General features: G+C 36.9%; 1 protein-coding gene across 2 annotated transcripts in view; it reads left to right on the forward strand.

Moving 5' to 3' along the window:
- Positions 1-6,141: 6,141 nt before the first annotated feature.
- CTNNA2 (catenin alpha 2) overlaps positions 6,142-26,631 on the forward strand; it is a 1,322,067-nt gene continuing 1,301,577 nt past the window's right edge. The window contains exon 1 of one of the 2 annotated variants that reach the window (XM_021925274.2): positions 6,142-6,164. The gene's annotated coding sequence lies outside the window, so the exon portion shown is untranslated. The remainder of the gene's footprint in view (positions 6,165-26,631) is intronic. The other variant, XM_021925278.2, reaches the window with a different exon arrangement.

Below are 26,631 nucleotides of genomic sequence, written 5' to 3' on the forward strand. Positions count from 1 at the left end.
TCATGAGATCTGATGGTCTTATAAAAGAGAGTTCCCCTGCACATGTTCTCTTACCTGCCACCATGTAAACCTGTCTTGCTTCCCTTTTGCCCTCCGCCATGATTGTGAGGCCTCCCCAGCCATGTGAAACTGTAACTCAATTAAACCTCTTTCCTTTATAAATGACCCAGTCTCAGGTATGTCTTTATTAACATTGTGAGAGCAGATTAATACACTGAGCTAAACAATTATGGAGCCATGGGCTCATTCATCTGGAGGCGGAATTAGGGCCCCTCGTAAGGCTCTTAAGTTAAAAAAGAATTTGAACCTATGGCTCACCCCATTAGGAATTAGTTCTGTTCTGCATTTTTCAATCTCTATGTAGCATTTTGCCAGTAAGAGTTCAAGACTTTTTTTCTCTTTTGATGTCATACCCTTCATTTAGACCACAATTTCACCATTCTGCCATCTGCCTGCCATCTCTCTTGGTGGATGTTTCATCTGCTCATCTCAAGTGACTCAGCTATCCACACCCCATGCCAGCCTTCATTGCTTTGGGATCCAACTTACCTAGAAGTGCCTGAGAAAACAAAACCAACATGGCCTTCTCTTGTGGAGTCCTCCATTACGGTGTCTATGGGATATTTATCCAGCATTGTCTAAAACCTGAATGAGACAGAAAGGTCAACTTACGTCCTGGTCCCCTCCTTTCACTTCAGTCAGATCCTCACACATCCCTAACTTATACCTTACCATCATTTAATTGCTCTACTTGAAGTCTAACTTTGAAAATCTCTCTCCCTAAAGCCCTCTGTCCTCTCACTTCTTATGCCTTCCAGAAAATTCCTGAAACTTTTCTTATTCTGCTTCTAATCCCAGTGGATTCTCTTACATGGACCCAGCTTCTCACAGTGGATCTCCACTGGGGAATGGAGAGCAGCTTGGTTTTGTCTTTCTACCTTCTTCCTGGCTCCCAGAATCCTTGGTCCCTGTGCATAGGGACCTCTCCTGTGTTGTCCTCAGCTTCTGCTATTCCAGACTATAGAGAAATTTTTCAATTTCATCCACAACCCTACATATAAAAGCATTGTAAACTCTGTAGTTCTGAAGGTGAATTATCAAAACGATTCAGCAAAGTGGGGGAAAGCAAATAACAAAGAGTGAACCAGTAGATTATTGATTTGAGAACAAAATACATAGGTGCTTGATTAGAAACAAGATTGACTTAACTGGGATGTACTAGTTGTGCTGAGACACATAGTCATAATGGAACAGCAGATTAGAATTGTCTGACCATAGGTTCTGTTTTATCTAAATATATGTCATGACATATATCAGCTCTGCCACAGTTCTATTTTGGGATCTTCATACCACTGGCAAAATTAGTACTTAACATTGGGAGATGGGGTTAGGGATTCTTGACAAGAACAGTTAGGGGCAGCTGCCTACAATAGCCCTCCTCCATCCACATGAATTGTTATTAAAATAACCCAAAGGCTTGTGAATAAAAGACAAATCCCTTGCAAGGGTATGACAGAATAAAGGATAGTATTTATATACATACCAGAAACTAGGAAGAGTATCTTTTAACCTCAGAGGCAATAGAGAGGCATTGCAAAAGAAGAAGAAAGAAAAAGATGGCCAAAACTTCTGGAAGTAAGCAATGTAATCAGTAAGAAATAAGGAATAAACCCTGGTAGATAGCATGCCCCTTCACCTACACTCTGAATTGGAAAAGTAAAAGCCATGCTGAATATGAGAATGGCATGAAAGGTGGAGAGGGTCTCCTCCTAGCAATGATCACTTCCACTTCTCTGTTCTATGGAAACAATAACATTGAGACATCACCTGGACTGTAGAAAAAATTTTAATGTTTGCTTCTAAGGTGCACTTCTGTATTTATTAATGGAAGCAACATGTCATGTAGAAACATACTTTTTAAAAATGGTCAGCAATCCTATAAGGCCAAACAATTAGAGTGTTGTATTTTGTTTTGTTTTTTTAATTCATTTACCTTTGATCAGGGATTGCCATTAGCAGCATGACCTTGTAAAAGTTTAGTCAAAACCCACACCCTGTCCATTTCCAACCTGACTATGTACATTTCCTTCAGAATAATATAGATCCTGGATGATGGGGAGAAACAGAGCCAAACTGATGTATAGCACTCAAAAGCATTTCTCAGCTCAAGAGCAAAAATTCACTATTGCTCCAATGGTATGCAGGATATTTCTCTTTCAAAAATTGATTTACTGCTCTAAATGGAAAAAAAATCAAAGTTTTATTTCAACAAGTTTTATGACAACATTTGCTCTGGGAACAACAGCAGGCAGACTTAAGAAGGAAGGCCAAAGGAAAGAATAACTATCAGAATTTTGAAAGAAACACAACAGACAAATTTTAAAAATCAAGATGGATGTTTTGAATCACCAGAAATGTAAGTTGTTATATAGGGAGCAAACACTTAGAAATGCAACTCCTATTAGAAAAGATAATAAGACATATTCAAGCAACAGCATCCACACATAATAGCTTTTCCTGTAACAGTGATGAGAACTGAAAGAGCAGGAGCAATCTGTAAAGAAATAGAGAAGACATTCTCAATTTGAGCAAGACTATGGGTTCAAATTGAGAATATTCATCATGTTCCAGACAAGCCTACACAGGTCCTAGTACAGTTTTAAAATTCAATCAATAAAAGATGATTCCTACACAAATCTACAAAAGAAGTAAACAAAACATTTACTTCCCAACAAAATAAAATAAAATAAAATTTATGTTGGCTGCAATTCTTCCTCACTAAAACTAAGCATTAGAATTAAACACACAATATATACAAAGCTTTGAAGGACACAGTTTATGAATCAAAAGCAGTGTATCCAGCCAACATTTATTTCTGTGTTCATAACATAGAAATGATGATGTAGTCAAAGACTCATAATATTTTTCCTAAATATCTTACCAAGTATCTGCTCTAGGATTCACAGAATAATCAAAATGAAGAACTCAAACATGGTTTTATCAATACAGAAAAGAACTATTGATGAGTATTAAAAATAGTGAAAAATCACCTAATTGTTTAAAGTGTAACTATGAAAATAACAAAAATTATCTCTCAATTACAATATAAAATTAAAAATGAACTATGGGCACAAATAAACTACAGATGATCTACTTTTTTAACATATGCCTCTGAAGGCAATATTTTTAGCATTTTTATATACCTGTTGGTCATTTGTATGTTGTAGGTTTGTTGCTTCTGTTATTTTTTTAATTGACACATAATAATTACACATATTTATGGAGTACTGTGTGATATTTTGATACATGTACACAATGTGTAATGATCAAATCATGGTAATTGGCATATCTATCACCTCAAACAGCTATCATTTCTTTGTGTTGGGGAGGTTCAAAATCCACTTTTTACATTAAATTATTATAATATAATAAATATACATTAAATTATTGCTAATTATAGTCACTCTATAGTGCTGCAGAAACTGGAACTTATTTCCCTATCTAGCGGTACTTTTGTATCTGCCATTCAACCTCAAGCTATCCTTTTGAGAAGGTAAAGGAACAGAAGATTACAAAGATAAAAAGACTTCCTCAAGGTCATAAAACTATGCTGACAGAACCAGAATTTGAACCTAAAGAGTCTAACTCCAAAACAGCACAGCTTTCTTTCTGTGCTATGCCAAAAAAATAGGTGCATGCTTATTGGATAATGTACAGAAGTTGTAAAGGAAGTCATAACCTGGACAGGTGACACAATGAACTACTATCAAGATACTTCCAGTTTCATCATTTAGACTAGGAGCATCCTGAGGGTGGGGCACATTGGGGAAATAAGGCTATACAAAAATTACAGGCAAATTTAAGAAGAGTTTGAGCTAATACAATATTGTGTAATTCACAAAGTAATGAAGGAAGAAAGAAAAGAATAAAAAAAGAAATGATGGAAGGAGGGAGGGAGGAAGAAAGGAAAGAAGGGAAAAAGGAAAGGTCATTGTGGTTATATGCTTCATAGAGAAGGTGAATCTTTGGCATCAGTTAAAATGATGTGAATGTGATCTGGCAAGGAGAGAAGTGATAAGATAATGCAAATCATTGCACCCTTCTGACCCTCGAGCTTTGGAGGTCATTTAGGAAGTGAAAAGCACTTTCTATGTATTTTTAGTAGCAACTGGAAAAAGCCTCCCTTGGTCACAACATCCTTGTTGGTTGATTAAATAAAACTAAAAACACTCTCTAGACTTTGCCTGTTTGTTCAGGGATACTGAACTAGGCCCTCTCCCATATTTTCTATGTTCTTTAGAATTTAGAATTTACTGCCCTCCCCGCCATGCACACACATTCAACCCACACCCATTCAGGAATTAATGGTATGCTGCAACTTCTACTTCTTCCCCTGTTTAGTTAACTTCACTCTAATCCCAGAAGTTAAGGAGCCGGAATGATGCAGATGTGAATTCATTATCAGATGAAGCTTTGGGAAAGTCTGACTCCACTTCATCTCATTTTCCTGGGCTTTTCTCTTCAGGGGCCCCAAATTACCTCCAGTATACCTCACTGCAGTGAAATTCTCCCTACATGCATAGGTTCATGAATATAGTGAGCAGAACTGGAAAGAACCATGTAAATCATTTCACCTAAAGAGAACAATGCCAAGACCCACAGGCGGACAATACTTTTCCAAAGACTCACATCAAAATCAGTGACTAAGCCAGATCTAGAGGTCACATCGTCATTTTCAATATGCTTTACTAGAACTTTGTCTACACTCTCCAGACCGTTAATGCAGTAATGAGTCAATCTGATGAATCTGTGCATTCTAATGAGAAACAAATTCACTTCCTCAATTTCCTTCCAGGGAAAGTTTACATTTTTTCACAAAAGACTTTCGAAAATTCCCAAATTTTTGTTAGTTCAATTAAAGAAGCACGTGTAAGGCAAAATTTCTAGACATAAAAATATAGTAAACATTCTAAGTCTTAATTACTCCAAGATAGACTCCAATTGACTCATCTATGTCCATATAAAGGGTGGGGCTTCTCTCATCTGTTGGGCAAAGATATCTATGAAGGTGGTTCATGAAAGCTAAGATTTATTTTTAGGAAAGAACAGCTCAATCTATGTAATCAAGAAATAGGAAAAGAGGAAGTTAATTCTATATATCCTTAAAAGTTCACCCTGGCCAACTTAGGAAACTTGCACCTGCGAAAGCCACATGGAGAACTCTGGTCCTTTTCCTGAGAGATCAGATAACTTGAGAGACAGGAAGTCAAAAGTACAAGCATTAAACAATGAATGAGAAAATCAGTCACGTTAAGGAGAGATCAAGTGAGAAATACTCCAATAAATCTGCAAACAAAACTCCATCTGAAGACAGCAGCAACTGAAAGATGAGAGAAAAATGAGCAAACTATGCTTTTTCTTTTTAGTCATGAGGAATATGCATTATGTTTAGATTGGAATTAGGATTGGGGCACAGTTGTTGGTAATGCAATTCATCTCACACACCAAGTCAGAAATATTCAAAATGATTGCCTTAGAACCAGGGGTCAAGACTGCACTGGGCTCCTTCCAAAATCATGTTGTGGTTGATTATCTATGGCTGTCATGGGGGGATGATAGGAGCATTGGTGTCATGCTTGCAATATTCCTGCATGTGTGACATCCCTGTCACACCCAGCCTTTAGGACATACACAGTTAAGAGTCCCACACTGAGAATGAGTACACCTTCAAAGACAATCTGACTCCCGACAATAGCCTTGCCGTATGTCCATCTACTCTTACTGGGTTTGAGTTCTGGGTTTCCTGGCTCTTTGCCCTCAGCTTTTACACAGCACTCTGATGGAGAGGTTCTGCTGAGGCCAGACCACTCATATGAGTCTAATTGGTCCTGATCCTGAGATAATCCCTTTCTTCTCTGCTACTAGCTTTACTATCCCTATTATAGTACATTTGTGGTGTTTTTTTTTTTGGATGACCCATCTTCTCTCACCTACAGGTGGGATCCCCAACTGTGTGGATCCTGGTAAGAAGAGCCCCCACCCCTCCCTGGAATCCAGGACACTGGCGTCTAACTCACTCCAGGCCAACTGGAGGGCCCTACCTGTGTCTTCAAAGCTTGATTAAATGATACATTGCAAGGCCAATTTAGGATTTCTTGAAAGAGGTAATGCGGGGTGGCATGGCAGTGTTGTCTAGTTGTAGCAGTGTTCACTAGAGGCTCTGGCAGTGGCGATATCCATGGTGTTCATGGGGTGTGAGCAGACTCTTCCCAGATTGTGACCTTGGTTGCTGCCCGTCTTCCCTGAGATCAAACCTGCTCCTCTAGCCCTCTCATTCATTCTATAAACACCTTGATATCCCTCTACTAGAGGCCTTTTCTGTTTCAGTTAATCACACTTTATCTTACTTGTACCAAGAACATTGACAGACCTGACAAAGGGTCATAGATTTCTTTCCAAAGCTTTGCTTCTATGAAATTTCCCTCTCACAAAGGAGATTTCTCTGTAGGAAAGCCTTTGAGGCAATGGTTCAGGCTATGGCAGGCATTAGTCTGTAACTGACCTAAGATAGGAAAGAAAATGGGTACAAGAATCTCAAAAATGTAACCACTACCCAAAACACTGTGGGGGTTTAGAAAATACTTTGCATGTGAAACACTTCCTTCTTTTTTATTATTATTATACTTTAAGTTCTAGGGTACATGTGCACAACGTGCAGGTTTGTTACATATGTATACATGTGCCATGTTGGTGTGCTGCACCCATTAACTCGTCATTTACATTAGGTATATCTCCTAATGCTATCCCTCCCCTCTCCCCCCACACCACAACAGGTCCCCGTGTGTGATGTTCCCCTTCCTGTGTCCAAATGATCTCATTGTTCAATTCTCACCTATGAGTGAGAACATGCGGAAAACACTTCCTTCTAACATAAACAATGCAACAAGCAAAAACCAGCCACGTTTTAAAAAATGGGCCCAGGATGTGGACAGACACTTCTCAAAAGAAAATGCACATGTGGCCAACAAATATATGAAAAAGTGCTCAGCATCATTAGCATTTTTGCTAGTGATGGATGACAGGATCATTCATATCCAAACCTCAGGAATTTACCCATGTAACAAACCTGCACATGTACCCCTGAACCTAAAATAAAAGTAGAAAAAAAAGACTTCCTTCTACCATTTCACAAACTATACAACCCTAGGAAGTTATATAGATTCTCTTGATCTAATTTTCCTCATCTGTAAAATGGAAAGTTCATTCATTTAACAAGTATTTATCAAATATTTACCATCTGCTCTGCACTGAGGAAATAATAATGAATCAAAACAGAAAAGGTATTTACCTATGTAGAGCTTAGACTTTTGGTGGAGAGAAACAAACAAACAAATCACATTATTTTGATATTGACAAGCTGTGATAAGTGCTACTAAAAACAGAAACACGTTTTCTTTGTTGAGTTCTGATTTATTCAGATGGGTAAGAGAAATTTATCCAGAGAAGAAAGATTAAGGCTGAGGAGTAAAATATTGGTAGTCAGGGCTGGGCATGGTGGCTCATGCCTGTAAACCCAGAACTTTAGTGAGGCAGGCAGATCACCTGAGGTCAGGAGTTCAAGACCAGCCTGGCGGACGTGAAGAAACCCCATCTCTACTAAAAATACAAAAAAATTAGCCGGGTATGGTGGCACACACCTGTAATCCACTACTCGGGAGGCTGAGGCAGGAGAATTGCTTGAACTTCAGAGATGGAGGTTGCAGTGAGCCAAGATCATGCCACTGCACTCTAGCCTGGGTGACAGAACCAGACTCCATCTCAAAGAAAAAAATAAGAAAAAAGAGAAAAAAGATTGGTATACAGGCAACTAGATTATAAGAATGTGTGTGTGTGTGCATGTGTGTGCTTGAAGGGCAGGGGAAGAGAATTTAAGGCAGAAAGAGGACTATTCACAGTGGGTCCAGTGTAATAAGGGAGCATGTATGTCAAGGAACTGAAGGAAAACCAATGGGCCTCTAGTGCAGAGAACTGAAAAAGAGAACTATATGAAACAAGACGGGAGGGTGAATGAGGTCAGAACAGGTAGTGAAAAAGTCATGTCAGGGACATCAAAACACTTTAAGAAGTGAGTAAAGTGGATCATTTTTCTTCTCCTTCTTCTTCTCCTTCTTCTTCTCCTTCTTCTTCTCCTTCTTCTTCTTTGCTTTTGCTGTAGCCCCTGTAGCTGCTTCTTCTTCTTCTTCTTCTTCTTCTTCTTCTTCTTCTTCTTCTTCTCCTCCCTCCCTCCTCCTCCTCCTCCTCCTCCTCCTCCTCCTTCAAAGATTCCTCTGGCTGCTCTGGATGTTTGGACAGGAGGCATGGAGGGCACCTTGAGACCTTTGTGTCAGGTGACTGGTGCACTAGGGTGGGAGTGGTAAACTCAACAGAATTTGGTGATGAATGAAATAAGATAGAAAGGAAGGTATGAAAGATGATTCCATAATTTCTGTCTACTTGCATGAATGGCTGGAGCTAACATTCCCTGAGATAGGGACCTTGGGCTTGCTTTGAGGGGCAGGTCATGAATTGGATTTTAGGCATGTTGACTGTGGACTGCTAGTGAGATTCCCAAGAGCAGATATTGAAGTAGTTGGATACATGTTTGTATAACCTAGAGGGCTGTAGGTAGAAAATACTTGGAAATCATTCACCTGGAGAAGTTGCCCAAAGCCACAAGTATTAGTGAGTTTCTGTAGGGAGAGAGTGAAGAGGGAGATGTTCTAGGACTGAGCCCTGAGAAGTTATAACCTAAAAAAGGTGGATACAAAAAGTTGGCTAAGAGCAGTAAGAACTAACTGGAGATCTAGGAGGAAACCGAGATCATTATCATAGAATCAAAGAGAAGAGCATTTCAAGGAGTGAAAAGGAGCGTTGAGTGTTGCCAAGAGATTAAGAGACATGAAGATTAAATGAGTCCCATTAGGCACCATCACAAGAAGAAACAGCACAGGGTCAATCAATTACAGGGTTTTTGTCACCATAAGTGCCTGATATACATATTCAGGGAAGGCAAGCCACACTACCAAAGTCCACTCACATCCAGCCAAAAGTCAAAGTGAATTATTAAAATAGTGAGTATTTATATTATTATGGTTCTTTGCAGTTTTCAAAGGATTTTTACAATGTAAGTTATCATACTTGATTCAATAAGCCCGCAAGTTCACACACATATAACATCCACTTTACAGATGATGAAACTGTGGTCCAGAAAGTTTAAGTGATGTGTCAAATGTCACACAGCTCATAGATCCAGGGACATGGCTTAAATCCAGACATCTTGATTCTAACTTCAGTTGAGGAAGAGAAAGAGTGCTGCCCCAGGATGTCCGATTTACAACATGAAGTGAAATCTTTGAAAAGAAAAATAAAACAATGCCACTCAAGCTCTTATCTGAGGCTTTTCTGGGTTGGAAGACTGAGCTCAAACTCATACAAGGTGATTTTATGGGTTTCAGAAAGACCTGTTCCAAATAAAATGTTTTCTACCAACTTATTGTCGTTTGTTGTTTCTTACCCAGGGGTCATCTGAGCCTACAGATAGGCTTGCTTTATGCTGCTCAGTCAGATCTCTTCTAAAGATTGTGCTCAATTCTGGACATTACATTTTAATGCTAACATGGATAAACTAAAGGGTAAGCAAAGGACACTGACAGGAATAGGGAGGGTGTCATGTATAGAGAAAAGACTGAGTGAGAGGTCCATATTGTTATTTTATCTGAAAGACATAATAAACAGAGGATGCTCTGTTTATCATGAGTAGATGCTGATGAGAAAATATTTCAGTGTGTGTGGTGTGTGTATCTGTGTGTGTGTAACAACAACAAAAAAACACCTGCTAGGCATGAGAGCTACTTAATGGCTCATAATGACTTTAAAGGTCAGGTGGTCCCCATCAGTAAAGGTGATCAAGGAGAAATTAAATGCACATATGTATCACTTATTCTGACCATAGACAACAGAGGCTATTCCTCTCAGGCACTTGGCTGGTGCAGTAAACTATGGTTAGGAAAAAGAAGAATACCAGGAAGCGATGACAATTCTGAACTCTGCAACAAAATTATCAGCCCCAATATGAAGGAAGTGGTAGCCAGAGAACACTTAGTTAAAATTAAAAGGAACACATGAGTACAGAATCTAGGGATCTAGTTAAAAAAAAAGTTAGAATAGTAAAAAAGAAAAATCACAATTGCTTAAACATTCAAGATATATACATTGAGTGATAAATATTATAAAATGGCCATCATGTACAATGAATATGTTAAACACTATATATATATATATATATCATTTATTCTTCACCACAAACCTAGAAAAATACAAATTATTAATTCCATTTTATAGATGAGGAAACTGAGGCTCGTATTCATCACACAACTGGTGAGTGACTGAGTTAGGATCCCAACTCAGCTATTTCTGACCGTGAGCACCATGTTTATGCCCTCTATTGAGAAAGCAAGTGGAATATAATAGTGAATAAGATTCAGACCTTACCATACTTACAGTCTAGAATGAATATAAAAATAAGTGAACAGTTAAAATGCAGTATGATCAGAACAATGAATTAGTGGATATGGAACATTTTTCATGCCTGTAAAATTCCCTAATTGCCCATTTCTGATAGGACCAGTCTCTGAACTTTGCCAGTTTGAAGGGAAAATAAGTGGGTGAAAAAACATGAGGCATACTGATTAAGAACATTAGTTATGGCTTTATGCAGACCTGGGTTTAAATTCTGACTCCTCCACTCAGTGTTAAAGGTCAATTTTCCATGGATATGTTATATTTCCACACATCTTTGGAGCAACCAACTTTGTTTCAGACTCTCTTTTCAAGGACGTTTGAATAGCAAGCAACCTTGGAAGAGAGAATGTCTCCCGTTGGAATAAATGTCATACATACTTACTGTCCAGTATAATATAATGTCTCTCTTCAGAGCAAAAGAAAGACATGCTTGCTGTCCATTAAAAAATATTTTTGTTCTCTACACTCAGGGTTTCTCTCCTATAATAACCCATTGAGTGTGCAGGTGTCACTTGGCCCTATTTATATTGCCCAGTGGGATTTAGGACTTGGGAAACTGATGCAAATGATATTCTGACTATTGATATTGCTATGAATAATAAGTTGTCCTTCAGATCTGACCTAGGAGTCTGATGTCTTTTATGTATGTTCATGAAAGGGTGTCATGTTAACTTGTCAGCTTGCAGACAGGGTGCAATCTCAGACCGTTCACCATTCTTGACACTCACTAACCAGGAAATTGGGAGCAAATTATTTGCTCTCACTAAGCTCCGATATTTTTAGTCATAAACTGGGGCATAGCAAGTGTCCCAATATTATTTAATACTATTAAATGCAGCAACTTCTATGTAGCTCTTTACCCAACATATAGCATATCTCATCAACATTAGCTAATACTCACATGGGAACATTAAGCTGAGATGGAAAGTACAGAGGTATTGAGGTAAATATAGGCTTTTCCTGATGCTATAGGCAGGATTTCCTTGATATCAGAGATTGAAATAGATTATGAATAAAATGCCAGCTCCAGCTGAGCACTACTGGCTGCCTAAGCCACTGTGATGAGAAAGATTTTGAAGCAAACTCTGAACTGAGCAGGGAAGATTGCCTGATAGACTATTGATGTTTGCTATGGGTCTTGACTAGGGGAAATGAATTACACATTCTTCATATTTGCCTCTTGTGACAAGATGTTATTTAATATCTCTTCCACCTCTATTTGATTCTATACCACAAACTTTCATCTTTGAAAGAAGACATAAAATGCAAATAATCCTGGAAGAGGAAATACAATGATTTAGTTATCTCATTTAATTATCTAAGGATACATTTGCAATTAGTTTATCTTGAAGACTTTCATCAGAATGATACCATACTCATAATTAGACATGCTGTGGGTACTTTATTAAAATTGGTTTATAGTCGTTCTGGTGCTAACAATTTCAAATGCATCCCTACCTACGGAGCCTCTCATGTTGGTATTCTTGGGATGCAAATTTACTTCAAAAATCTGTGTCCATTCTACCTGGGGAGCATTTACCATGTGCCTAAGGATGAGTTTGAAAGGATCAGATGGGCTGACGTCGCTGCCTCATGCCAGAGAAGGCTCCAATAATACTCTTTAAGGAGCTAGTCCCATGCCTCTGCCTTCATTTTAAGCGACCGGCAGGGCCTTCTCCTATGGCTGTAAATATTCTTACGGAAAGAAATTTGGCAGGATGTATCCTGAAAATGTTCACTCCCTTGGATCTGATTATGTCTAGGAATTTATCCTAGGAAGATAATTGGAGCTGTGCACATTGATTTATGTGCAAGGTTATTTGTCATAGAATGTTTGATGTTTTTAAAACACCACTTTTGCAAATGAAGATACAATAAATAAACTATAGTTAACCATATTGCCTTAACAGTCATTAAAATAATGTATTTGGATAAATTTACTGACATAGGAAATTTATCTCATGTAATATAAATGAAGAAAAACTGGGTATATATAAACATAATTATTAGAAAGAAATGCTTAAAAATAAAAAATAGGATATTTGTTCCACAAATACAATATGTGTGGAAAGAGGTGTTTAATGTTTGTTTCACTTCAGGTGTAAAAAGTATCCAGTTTGCAGAGGAATTCTGTAGGCTAGACTGTATTCTAGAAGAACTGACCTATACTCAGAAACAACAGTGTATGATCTGAGATGAATTGTTTCATGTGCCCCATATTCTTTTTTTTTTTTTTTTTTTTTTTTTTTGAGGCGGAGTCTCGCTCTGTCGCCCAGGCTGGAGTGCAGTGGCGCGATCTCGGCTCACTGCAAGCTCCGCCTCCCGGGTTTACGCCATTCTCCTGCCTCAGCCTCCCGAGTAGCTGGGACTACAGGCGCCGCCACCACGCCCGGCTAATTTTTTGTATTTTTTAGTAGAGACGGGGTTTCACTGTGTTAGCCAGGATGGTCTCGATCTCCTGACCTCATGATCCGCCCGTCTCGGCCTCCCAAAGTGCTGGGATTACAGGCTTGAGCCACCGCGCCCGGCCGTGCCCCATATTCTTTTAACTTCTAGAAATAGCATATTGATTTTCCTATCCCAGATACAACTTCCTCACCATGGGAAGTCTTGGTGGGACTATTGATCAGGGTGTCCGCCCTCTTGTTCCCGGCCAAGGTGGCACACACATGACCCAGTCTAGGATAATTGGACAATCTCAGGGATTTGGATTGGGGGAACAGGAATGAAAGTTGATATTGACCTAACCCTGTAACAATGGCCAGAAGACACAGATGATGATGATGATGATGATGATGATGATGATGATGATGATGATTTGCTAAAAAGAATCCTATTGCTATTTTTTCCTCATTTTTCTGAACCTAACTCTTCAGCTATTCATTCTTGACCTACAATTTAACCTTCTAGTAAGTACGCTTTCGTTAAAGTTATCCAGAATTGGACTTTGTGTCTTATAACTACAGAGATGTAAGTTAATAAAATAAAAATATATGTGTACATGTGCTGTTTAGGTGGTAGGGATCTAAGATCCAAAACCAGTGAGGCTCCTGGCCACACCCCAGTCTATGACCTCGTTTGTGTGTAGGACTCTGAGCCCTGCCTTCATTGTCTCTTGTAGGTTGCCAGTCCTGGGCAGCCACTTTCAAAGCTCAGCTCCTTTCTACTTGTTTTCAACTGGCGCACTAACCAGAGGGGCAGACATCGCCCACTGAATTGTCAAAGGCACCTACTCTACACAGTTCTTAGTGTAGCCACCTCCCAGACGTCCTGCACTGATTACCTGCAGAGGGTGGCATTATCATCAGAAAGCCAGGGAATGATGCTTTTGGAATCCACTTTCTATTTCAATGCAAGAATCCTCTGATTTTCATGTATGCTGAATGGATTTTTTTCTAGTGGCAATTATTGCTCCAATGGTTGGCATTTTCCATTCACGTGGCTTAAATTCAGTGATATTACAATCTCTGAATAACTTGAAAAGTCTCAGCTTGGCTTATATGATTCCCCACCCCCTTTGGAAAAGTTTCACACAATAGGTCTCTAATTATACAAGTGCCCATTGAGGAATTAATGAAACACAATAGCCTCCTACCAAATGAGGCTGTTATGAGTTAACTCTAAATACTATTCAAATGCTTCTACCAGGAATACTTCTGTTCTGAATCTTCCCATCCAGTCCTTTTTTTAAAAAAGTCCAGTTCAAAATTCAGTCCTTCTAGATTAATGCTGAAAGAGCATAATGTTTTTGTAAAAATCAATTTGGCACTAGGCTATATACCTGTTCAATCTCTTGCAAGCTATGTGATTTTTAGTCAAGTTGCTCAACTTTTCTGAGAATCAATTTCTCAGCTATATATATATATATATAAAGTCTTAAATACATTTTTGTGAGAATTAAGTAAGATAGTGTATATAAAGTACTTGGTATTTGGGAGGTATACATTAAGTGTTAAATCCATTGTACTTGTAGTATTTGAACTTTGTTTTCTGTATTTGACTCTATGTATTCACATAACTTATGCACTTTATTTATATTGAGCTGATTTGTTGTTGTTTATATTTTATTATGGAACATTTTTTTTAAAGCAAAATATAACAAATAAAAAGTAAAACATTATAGTGTGATAATATCTTTCCAGAAAAGAAGTAAAATCTCCTCACATTTTTCTTCTGTTTCTCCACAAATACTATTACATGTTGTTTCTACATATATTGACCAGTTGTTCAATTTTCCCTTAAGAGACAATAATAAATAGCATATGTTTATATAGCATTACACTATTTTTCGGTGTTTCATATTCATTGCTATATTTGATTGTGTTCTAGTGGTTTGTTCTCTCATAGGCTACATTGATGCCTAATTTCCATTTCATAATGTATAAAAATTGCAATAACTGTGAATATTCATGGTCCCACCAAGGACAAAAATAACTCAAAGACAATGACCTCTCCTTTACTCCTTTCATACACTCACTCACACTTGTCCAGAGTTTCCTCTTGCTTTATACTCTTCTGAAATCCTGTTCTGAGAAATTATTAGTCATGGTAAAGCATAAATATCTGACAAAGCTTAATCATTTGTTCTGAGGGGCCTTTAGAGAAGGCAAAGGGAGTATAAAATTGATGGGTTTTTTGTTTGTTTATTTTGTTTTTTGTGGGTTGTTTATTTGTTTGTTTTGAGACAGAGTTTCACTTTGTTGCCCAGGCTGGAGTGCAGTGGCACAGTCTTGACTCACGGCAACCTCCGCCTCCCAGGTTCAAGCAATTCTCATGCCTCAACCTCCCGCGTAGCTGGGATTACAGGTGCCCGCCATCATGCCTAGTTGTTTTTTTTTTTTTTTTTTTTTTTTTTTTGTATTTTAGTACAGATAGGGTTTCACCACTTTGACCAGACTGGCCTTGAACTCCGAGCTCAGGCAATCTACTCATCTCGGCCTCCCAAAGTGCTAGGATTACAGGCGTGAGCCACCGCACCACATAGTTTTAATATGAAGAAAATGTCAGGGTTTTGGGAGCTAATCTGTGTATATTGAGAGAGGGCAATTTATTTTTTCCTGCTCAGTCTATTAAAGTTGGTCAGACTATCAGAAATAAAGTGGGTAGACTGTCTAGAAACATGATTAAACACAAAAAACAGTTTGCTCTTTGTTGCATTGGCTTATGTTTTGTCTCTGGCCTGCTCCCCTAAGCATTGAGGGAGCAGGAATGAAAATTATTATTGACCTAACCCCTGTAACAGTTGCCTGAAGAGACAGATTATTATTATTATTATTATTAGTAGTAGTAGTAGTAGTAGTAGTAGTATTTTGCTACAAAGAACCCTATTGCTATTTTGTCCTCATTTTTCTGAACCTAACTCTTCAGCTATTCATTCTTGACCTTCTTGACAATTTAACCTTCTAATAAGTATGCTTATTATAAGTACTCCATTCTTATCCCAGACACTCAATAAGGCACAAAGTCCTGCATTAAAGACCCATTCAACCCTGTATGTCCTATCGATGTGAACAACTAGACACTATGAAATAGCATGATTTTATACTCAGAAGTCCAAGATCCTTCCTTGAAGGCCATTGGAAGAAACCCACATCTCTAGGTCTTCAACCCAGAGATCCCTATATGATTAGGAAGATATTTCCTAATTGATAAAAAAGAACAGAGGTTTCAAACTTTTTTTCCAATAGTGGAAGCTGTTTATTCTCTGACATTTGTCTTTCACAAAATATTGCTTTACAAATTATATACAAGTATGTTATCCTTAGTTGATGCAGGAAGAAGTATTTCCCAGCCGTATCTACTAAACCTCTCTTGCTCCCCTTGGCACCTCTGAGGCACGTACACAAAACCCAAAATATGCATAAAATCCTAGTTTAAAGATGCTTATTTTCAGAATGTTTTACATCTGTCTAGAAAGTTTCTTCAGGCACTGGGGGACTCCAAAATGCGGGAGGGCAAAGTGGAGGAGAAGTTGAAAACTACTTGTTAGGTACTATGTTCACTATTTGGATGATGTGTTCAACTAAAGCCCAAACTTCAATATTACACAATATATCCATGTAACACACCAGCATGTGTACCCCCTAACCTAACATTTTAAAATATAAAATAAATAAATACATCATCTTTTTAAAAGAAAAAAGTTCCTTCAAGCAACCATAAGAAAAATGTCTCAAATTCTTTTTGGAATAGGGTGAACTATGGTGAAATAAACAAATAAGCCAATCTTGGTAGAAATTTACAGAGAAATTTTTCTCAAGAACTATTAGTTAAGAGCTTAAAGTCTCAAGCAGGAAGAACCTAGGTTCACATCCCTGCTTTGATATCTACAAGGTAAATGACCTTGGGTGATTTACTTAGCTTTACTAAGCCTGTTTGTTCAAGGTAAAATGAAGATAATAATAGTACTTTACTTCAAGGGTTGTTGGGAGAATTGAATAAAATAAGGCAGTGTGTAGCATAGTTATGGCATATATGAAGCACAAAATAAATGTTACCTTTTATTATTTATGTCACTGTAGCTTTTTTCAAAATCCGTAATGCACTTAATACTGAACCTGCATAAACCCACTTTCTCCTTTTTTTTCTTCTAATACTTGCTCATCCATTATTCTATCTCCTTTGTACACCAACCATTACATGTACATACTGACTGGCCCCAGGTCACATGGCTTTTAAATGCTGGAATGAGGATTCAATGATCTTTCTACTATATCTGACCACCCTAAAATACTTGGAAAAATAATTTTGTTACTCCTTTTCCTACATCTCCTAACCTTCCTTTTTTTAAAAAAAAAATTTTTTGGTAGTGTTGAAGAAAAACAATTAAGATTGCACAGCCAGGACCTAGTGACCAAACAGTCCCACAAGGAAGAGCATGTAACTTAGAAATACCCCTTTATCAGGTATAAAACGATGACCCCAGCAGACAAGTCATTAAGGACAGGATAGTTGGCACAGCCCATTTAAATCAGGATCCAAAGACAAGAATTGTTGTCACTGGAAGGACTTGTATACAGAGCAGTAAAACAAGGGAAGAAGTAGGTATCGCTGGCTCAGAATATGGCCAAGATTCTTTCAAGAGCATAAAATGTCACAGGCAATATGGTATGGACCCCATTGCTAGAACCCATGAACAAAATGCAAAACTACTTAATTTGGACTCCTATGAAAATGGTACTCTATCAGTTGATGTTTCACTTTTTAAGGCACTATGTTGTTCTATTGGCATCATCTAATTTATTATTCATAATGATCCTATATAGTAGGTATTGATCCTTTTCTCAGATAAGGGAAGTGAGGTTTCGAATGGCTGAATTATCCAATCAAAATTTCAGATTTTGGAAGTGACAGTTGTTTTGGGAGCACAATTTCCTGATTTCAGTACCTGGTTCTAGAATGTACTGATGGTAAAATCTGAGAGTAGAACCTATCACAGAACTTTTCCAGAACTAAACTTTCAGAAAAGGAAGAGTTACTCATTACAACTAGAGATATTCTGGGGGCAATCTAGGTGTGCAGACAGCAGCACAGCAGAGGTTGAGGCTTGCAGTGCTCTCACCAATGCTCTCAACGTTTCAAATATCTCAGCCTGAGCTAAAAGTTGTGGTTATGTGTCTGTTTCTACCTAAAAGGTAACTAAGGTATGAAGTCAATTACAGAGGTCACAGAGATTCCCAAAATACTTTAATTAATCTATTGAGGTAATCAAGGCAAGAGTACTTCAGCATGAATACTATGAAAATGATTTCTATTTGCCTCCATCTTCCCCTTGTCCAGACACAGCAGTCTTTACTAGGTATTTTCCAGGACAATCTCTACGCCCCTTGATATCTTATTTGCCCCTCATCCCCCTGTACCCTCTCTTTACTTTGATCATGGTTAAATACAAAGCAGTTAACTGTACTTGTCTCTGCGACTACTCATGATGCCTGATATATTAGCCTTTTTGTAGGCCAGAGAACAAATTGCAATTGGCAGAGTAAAATTACTTGTCAAAGATCATGGAATATCAATACAATATTAAGATAAAAGTCACGATATGCAAAATGGAAATTCCTCTTAGCAACATTAACTGGCTCACCTTGTCCACAATTTGATATTATCATGCATACTGATGATATAGGCTTCTCTGCATATTCTGATTACACAGTGGGTGATATGCAGGCAAGACTGAAATGTAAGTTAGTGGATAGGGTATTGCAGCATCAATAGGTAATGAGATTGGGAAGAACATTTTAAAGCGGTTTATATTCAATCAAGCGTGCTATTCTTACAACGAATATTTATTAGCTATCTCTTATATTAACGTTATTGAGCAGTGTTTATTTGAAGTTCTAACTCATGGGGTTCAGACATCTGTGTTTACTAAATACACTTTTCTTGGTTTCATCCCAGAATTTTTATTGAGAATCTCTGAAATTAGGGTTAATAAATTGCTCCAAGTGATTCTGATTTGCTCTGACCTTTAAAGACTATTATGCTATGTACTGGAGATAAGAAACACAAATTATTCTGTGTTTAGGAGAATATAAGCTGGTTGAAGATATAGCCAAATATAAATGGAAAGATAAATAACATTATATAGATTAGAAACACCTATCGATTAGATATATTACAATGTAGTTACAGTATAATAGTCAACAATAGCTTGGAAGTCAGAGGAATAATAACATGAGTTTGTATGTTTCAGGAAAGCATCAAATCTGGGTAAGATATAACAACAAAAAGGCATGTATGTGAAGGCATCAGAGAGTTGATGCAGCCACCAGGTATTGAAAAACCATTATATTAGAAAGAAAGTAAGGCCATTGAGGTGTGGTCAATAGTTTGCATATTGCTTTTACTCTCAAGATATTTTCTTAATCTTTTTTAAAATATTGAGGTCAAGTTAACATACCATAAATTTTTTCTTTTTAAAAATTATTGTAGATCATAGAGTACCTGTGGAGCTTTGTTAAATAGATATATTGTGTAAAGGTGAGGTTTGTGCTTCTAGTGTCCCCATCTGCCAAACGTGACCGTTGTATCCAATAGGTAATTTTTCAACCCTTGCCCCTCTCCTAACCTCCCCACTTTTGGAGTTGCTAATGTCTGTTACTTCCATCTTTATGTCATTGTGTACCCATTGTTTCGCTACTACGTATAACTGGAAATGTGGAACTCTATTTTCTGTTTCTAAGTTATTTCACTTAGGATAATGGCCTCCAGCTCCATCCATGTTGCTGCAAAAGTCTTGATTTTATTCTTTTTTATGGTTGCATAGTATTCTATGATGTACATATGCCAAATTTTTTAAATCCTATCCACCACTGATGGACACTTAGGTTGATTATATGACTTGGATGTTGTGAATAGTGCTGTGATCAACATACGAGCACAGGAATTTGTTTTATATAATAATTTATTTTTCTTTGGATAGATACCCAATAGTGGGCTTGCTGGGTCAGATGTTAGTCCTATTTTTAGTCCTTTGAGAAATCTCCATACTGTTTTCCATACGTGGTCTAATTTCCATACGTGGAACTAATTTATGTTCTTACAAACAGTGAATAATCATTCCTTTTCTCTGTATCCACACCAACATGTTGTTTTTTGACTTACTAATAATCATCATTCTGACTGATGTGAAATGGTATCTCACTGTGGTTATAATTTGCATTTCTCTGATGATTAGCAATGTGGGGCATGTTTTAATATGTTTGTTGGTCACTTATATGTCTTCTTTTAAGAAATGTCTGTTTATGTTCTTTCCACACTTTTTAGTGTTTTTGTTTGTTTGTTTTCTTGTTGACTTGTTTGAATTCCTTGTGGATTCTGGATATTACTTGTCTGAGACAATTTGTAAATATTCTTTCATTCTGTAGGTTACCTTTTTACTCTGTTATTTCTTTTTCTGTGCAAAAGGGTTTTTAGTTTAGATAAGTCCCATTTGTCCATTTTTGTTTCCGTTGCATTTATCTTTGAAATGTTAGTCATAAATTCTTTGCCTAGGCCAAAGTCCAGAAGAGTTTTTCTTAGGTTTTCTACTAGAATTTGTATAGTTTGAGGTCTTAAATGTAAGACCTCAAGCTATAGTTACATATAATCTATCTTGCGTTAATTTTTGTATATGGTGAGAAATAGGAGTCCAGTTTCATCCTCCTGCCTGGAGCTAGCCAATTTTTCCCGATACCATTTACTGAACAGGATATCATTCCCATTGTTTATTTATGTATGTATTTATTTAACTTTTATTTTACAATCAGGGGATACATGTGCATGTTTGTTGCATAGCTATGTTACATGATGCTGAGATTAGGAGTACAAATGAGTCTGTCACTCAGGTAAAGAGCACAGTATCCAATATGTAGTTTTTTCAACCCCTACCCCTCTCCTTTCTTCCCTAGTCTTGTATTCCCCAGCATCTATTGTTCCAATTTTTATGACCATGTATACCCAATATTTAGCTCCTATTTATAAGTGAGAACAGGTGGTATTTGGTTTTCTGTTTCTGTGTTAGTTCACTTATGATAATGTTTCCAACTGCATCCATATTGATGCAAAGGACATAATTTTATTCTTTTGGTGGCTATGTAGTATTTCATGGTATATATGTACCACCTCTTCTTTATCCAATCCACCATTGATGAACATCTTATTTGATTCCATGTCTTTGCTATTGTGAATAGTGCTGGAATGAACATAGAGATACATATGACCTTTTGATAAAATTACTTATTTTTCTTTGGTATGATATTGCTGAGTCAAATGGTAGTTCAACTCTCAGTTCTTTGAGAAATCTCCAAATTGCTTCCCACAGTGGCTGAACTAATTTACATTCCTGCCAACAGCATATAACTGCTCCCTTTACAGCCTTATCAGCATTTGTTATTTTTTGACTTTTCAATAATAGCCATTCTGATTTGTGTGAGATGATATCTCATTGTTTTTATTTGCATTTCTCTAATGAGTCGTGATAATGAGCATTTTTTCACGTTTGTTGGCTGCTTGAAAAATTTTTTTTCTGGTTGGTAGGTTTTTTATTACTAATTCAGTTTTGGAACTGTAATTGGTGTGTTCAGGTTTTCAATTTCTTCCTGGTTCAGTCTTGAGAGGTTGTGTATCTCCAGGAATTTATCCATTTTCTCTGGTTTTCCTAATTTGTGTACATAGCAGTCTTCAAAATAGTCTCTGAAGATCTTTTGTATTTCTGTGAGGCTGGCTGTAATAATATCTTTGTCATTTCTGATTGTGCTTATTATTATATCTTTGTCATTTCTGATTGTGATATTCTCTCTTTTTTTCTGTATTAATCTAGCTATCAGTCTATCAATTTTGTTTATCCTTTCAAAAAACTAACTTTCGGTTTCATTGTTCTTTTGTATGGATTTTTGTGTCTCAATTTCATTCAGTACTTCTCTGATGTTGATTATGTCATACCTTCCACTAGCTTTGGGGTTGTTTTGTTCTTTTTCATTCTAGTTCTTATAGGTGTGATCATAGATAGTTAATTTGAGGTATTTCTAGCTTCTTGATAACTTCTTTAAAGTGTTTAGTGCTATAAACTTTCCTCTTAACACTGCTGTATTACTCCATTCTCACACAGCTATGAAAACATATCTTAGACTGGGTAATTTATAAAGAAAAGAAGTTTAATTGGCTCATGGTTCTATGAGTTATTCAGGCTTCTGCTTCTGGGGAGGCTTCAGAAAACTTACAGTCATGGTGAACAGCAAAGGAGAAGCAGTCATATATTCACATCGCCAGCAGGAGAAAGAGAGTGAAGGGGAAGGTGGCACACACTTTTTAAACAGCTTGAGAACTCTATCATGAGGCAGCACTAGGGGGATGGTGCTAAACCATTAGAAGCTAGCCCCATGATCCAATCACTTCCCACTGGGACCCACATCCAACACTGGGGATTGCAATTCAACATGAGATTTTGGTGGGGACATAGAGCCAAATCATATCAACTGCTTTAGCTGCATTCCAAATATTTTGGTATGTTGTGTCTGATTTCATTAATTTTGAAGAATTTTTTAGTTTCTGGCTTAATTTTGTTTAACCAAAAGTCATTTAGTAGCAAGTTGTTTAATTTCCATGTAATGGTGTGGTTTTGAGATATCTTCTTGACATTGACTTCTATTTTTATTGCACTGTGGTCAGAGAGTGTGTTTGCTATAATCAATTTTTAAAATTTATTGAGATTTGCTTTATGGCCAAGGATGTGGATAATGTTAGAGCACATGCTGTGTGCAGGAGAGAATTGTGGCTTGTTTACAGTTTGTTTTATCAGAATAGCAACAACCTCTCTTTTTTGTTTTCCTTTTGCATATTAGATCTTTCTCCATTCCTTTACTTAGAGCCTGTGAGTGTCATTGCATGTGGAATGGGATTCTTGAAGACAGCATACAGTTGGTTCTTGTTTCTTCATTCCACTTGTCATTCTATGACATTTAAGTGGGATGTTTAGAACATTACATTCAAGATTAATATTGATATGTAAAATTTTGATCCTGTCATTGTGTTGTTAGCTGATTGTTTTATAGACTTGATTGTGTAGTTGCTATATTGTGTCTGTGAGCTATGTGCTTAAGTGTGTTTTTGTGGTGGCAGATATCACTCTTTTGTTTTCATGTTTAGCACTCCCTTAAGGACCTACTGTAAGATCAGTCTAGAGGTCATGAATTTCCTTAGTGTTTGCTTGTCTGAAAATAATTTTATTTCTTCTTCACTTATTAAGCTTAGTTTTGCAGGAAATTAAATTCTTGGTTGGAATTTCTTTTTTTTAAGGATGTTAAAAATAGTCCCCCAATCTCTTCTGGCTTGATAAGTTTCTGCTAAGAAGTCCTATGCTAGCCTGTTGGAGTTCTCTCTGTAAGTGACCTGGCTCTCCCTCTAGCTGTCTTAAAGAAATTTTTCTCTTTTGAGTTGAACTTGGAAAACCTAATACCATTGTGTCTTGGAGATGATTGTTTTGTATAGTATCTCATTAGGGTTCTCCGAATTTCTTGAATTTGTGTGTCAACTTCTCTAGAAAGACTGGGAAACATTTCATAAACTATGTCCTCAAATATGTTTTCCAACTTGCTTATTCTCTCTCCATCTCTCTCAGGAATGCCAATAAGTCATATGTTTGGCTTCTTTACATAATCTCACATTTCTCAAAGGTTTTGTTCATTTTTAAAAATTCTTTCTTCCGTATTTTTGTCTGACTGCATTGATTCAAAGGACATGTCTTCCAGCTCTCCGATTATTTTCTCAGCTTGGTGTATTCTATTGTAAATATTTCAAACTGTATTATAGAATTCCTGTAATGAATTTTTCAGTTCCATTTGTTCAATTTTGTTCTCTCTTAAAATGGCTATTTTGTCTTTCAACTCTTGGATTATTTTATTGGATTCCTTGGATTGGGTTTCAATTTTCTGCTGCATCTTATTGAGCTCCAGTTGTGTCTATACCTACTCTCTGGGAGTCTCCCTGCCAGCTCAACTATCCTTGGGCATCATGGGATCTGTTGCACCTAGGATCCCAGAGGTCCACTGTGAGAATGAATTGCCCCACAGTCACTCCACTCACTACTTCCCTAGGAGCTGTTCAGAGCCAGGAATGAGTCTTGGTAGTCAGCAATCCCATGTAGGATTCCAAGCTTCCTTCCTCTTCAATGTCAATTCCTCTCTCTTGACGTGCAGTATTTTCTCTCAAAAGATCTGTTTAAAGTATGATGACTTACCCCACATTTTGATCTCACTTGGTAGGAGAGGCTCCCTTGGCTGTTCTATTCATCCATCTTTTCCCGCTATCTGTCTCTATTAGTTATATTGGCTTTGTTAAAGATTAGTTGGTTGTAGTCATGTGATTCTGTTCTGGGGCTCTCAATCCTGCTCTGTTGATCTATGTGTTCCTTTTTGTACCAGTACCATGCTGTTTTAGGTACCATAACCTTGTAGCATAATTTTAAGTCAGGTAATTTTGACACCTCCAGCTTTGTTCTTTTGCTTAAGGTTGGTTTGGCTATTTGGGCCCTTTTGGGGCTCCATATGAACGTCATGCATGTTTTCTAATTCTGTGAAAAATTATGTTGGTGATTTGATAGGAATTACATTGAATATGTAGCTTGCTTTGGGCAGTATGGTCATTTTAGTGATATTTTATTCTTTTAATCCACGAGCATGGGGTGTTTTTCCATTTGTTTGTGTCATCTGCAATTTCTTTCATGAGCATTTTATAGTTCTCCTTGTAGATATCTTTCACTTCCTTGAACATACCATAAAATTAATTAACCACTTTAAAGTATACAATTTACTGGCATTTAGTACAATCACAGTGTTATTTAATAATCACCTCATCTAATTCTAAAATATTTTCATCACTGCCAAAGGAGACCCAGTACAGACTAAACAGTCACTCCCCATTCCTATGCCCTAGCTCTTGGTATCCTCTAATCTGCTTTCTATGTTTATGGATTTATCTATTTTGAATATATTAAATTAATGGAGTCATAGAATATATGTATCCTTTTGTCCCTGACTTCTTTTACTTGGCATAATGTTTTCGAGTTATCCACATTTTAACCTGAATCAGCACTTCATTCCTTTTTATGGTTGAATAACATTTCACTGTATGAGCATTCTACATTTATTCATTTATCTGTTGATGGACATTTGGGTAGTTTCCACCATTTGGCTATTGTCAGTAGTGCTGCTGTGAACATTCACGTACAATTACTCGTTTGAATGCTTTCTTTCTATTCTATAGGGTATATTTAGGAGTGGAATTGCTGGATTATAAGGTAATTCTATATTTAACTCTTTGTATAACCACCTAACTGTTTACTAATGTGACTGTAGCATTTTACAGTTCCACCAGCAAAGCACAAGTGTTCCAATTTTTCCATATCTTTGCCAACACTTGTTAATTTTTTTCTGTATATATGCAAATATAAATATGTAAATATATATACCTATATAATTATATTATAAAGAAAAAATATATATATTTCCTTTTTATATATATCTATCTTAATGGGTGTGAAGTGGTATATTGTTGTTTTAATTTGCATTTTTCTAATTACTAGTGATGTTGAACATCTTTCATGTGCTTATTGGTCATTTGTTTATTTTCTGTGGAGAAATGTTTATTTTAAGTCCTCTACTCATTTTTTAATTGAGTTGCTTATTTTTCTTGTTAAGTTGTAATAGTTCTTTATACATTCTTATTACTATAACCTTTTCAGATATATGAATTGCAAATATTTCTCCCATTTTGTAGTTTGCGTTCTTGCTTTCTTGATAGTGCCCTTTCATAAACAAAAGCTTAAATTTTGATGACTTCCAACTTATTTATTCATTCTTAACATGAGGTAAGAGGATGAGATACCAAGAAAAAGTTGAAAAGTTAAGTGGAGTGTTTTGCATTCTTGCTACTCTGGAGATAAAAGCAGAAATGCCAACAAGATGGCTTTTAATTTGAGGCCAACCAGAGTGAGATAAATCCAGAAAAAAAAAATACAACCCAACCTCTAGTTAGCTTAGTTCCTAATTGGCTAAAGTGAACAGCCTCCAATCTAGTTGCCTCACAGAAAAAAAGTGCACCATCTAGAACACTATTGAACTTTTCTATAAAAAGATAGCACCACCCAGAACACTACTTTCTATGCAGGATCAACAGATAATATACTTGCCAACACTTGTTAATTTTTTTCTACCATGTATATCAAGAAGTAGGAATGGAAGTTAAAAACCAACAATGGAATTGATACATTAGAATTATAAATAAAATATATCAGATAGAGATTTAAACATAATTATGATTAAATATTCAAGAAAACAGATGACAAAATGGAGAATTTCACTAAATAACTAGAATCTGTTTCAAAAGAATCAAATGGAAATTATAGAACTGAAGAATACAATAACTGAAATTAAAAACTCAATATAGCTGGGTGCATTGGTTCACATCTGTAATCCTAACACTCTGGGAGACCAAGGCAGGAGGATCATTTGAGCCCAGGAGTTTGAGACCAGTCTGGGCAACATAGCAATGCCTCATCTCTGTACAAAGAAAAAAATTAATTAAGTGCAGTGGCAT

The sequence above is a fragment of the Papio anubis genome, chromosome 14 (genome assembly GCF_008728515.1).
Source record: "Papio anubis isolate 15944 chromosome 14, Panubis1.0, whole genome shotgun sequence".
In the NCBI taxonomy this organism is placed as follows: Eukaryota; Metazoa; Chordata; class Mammalia; order Primates; family Cercopithecidae; genus Papio; species Papio anubis.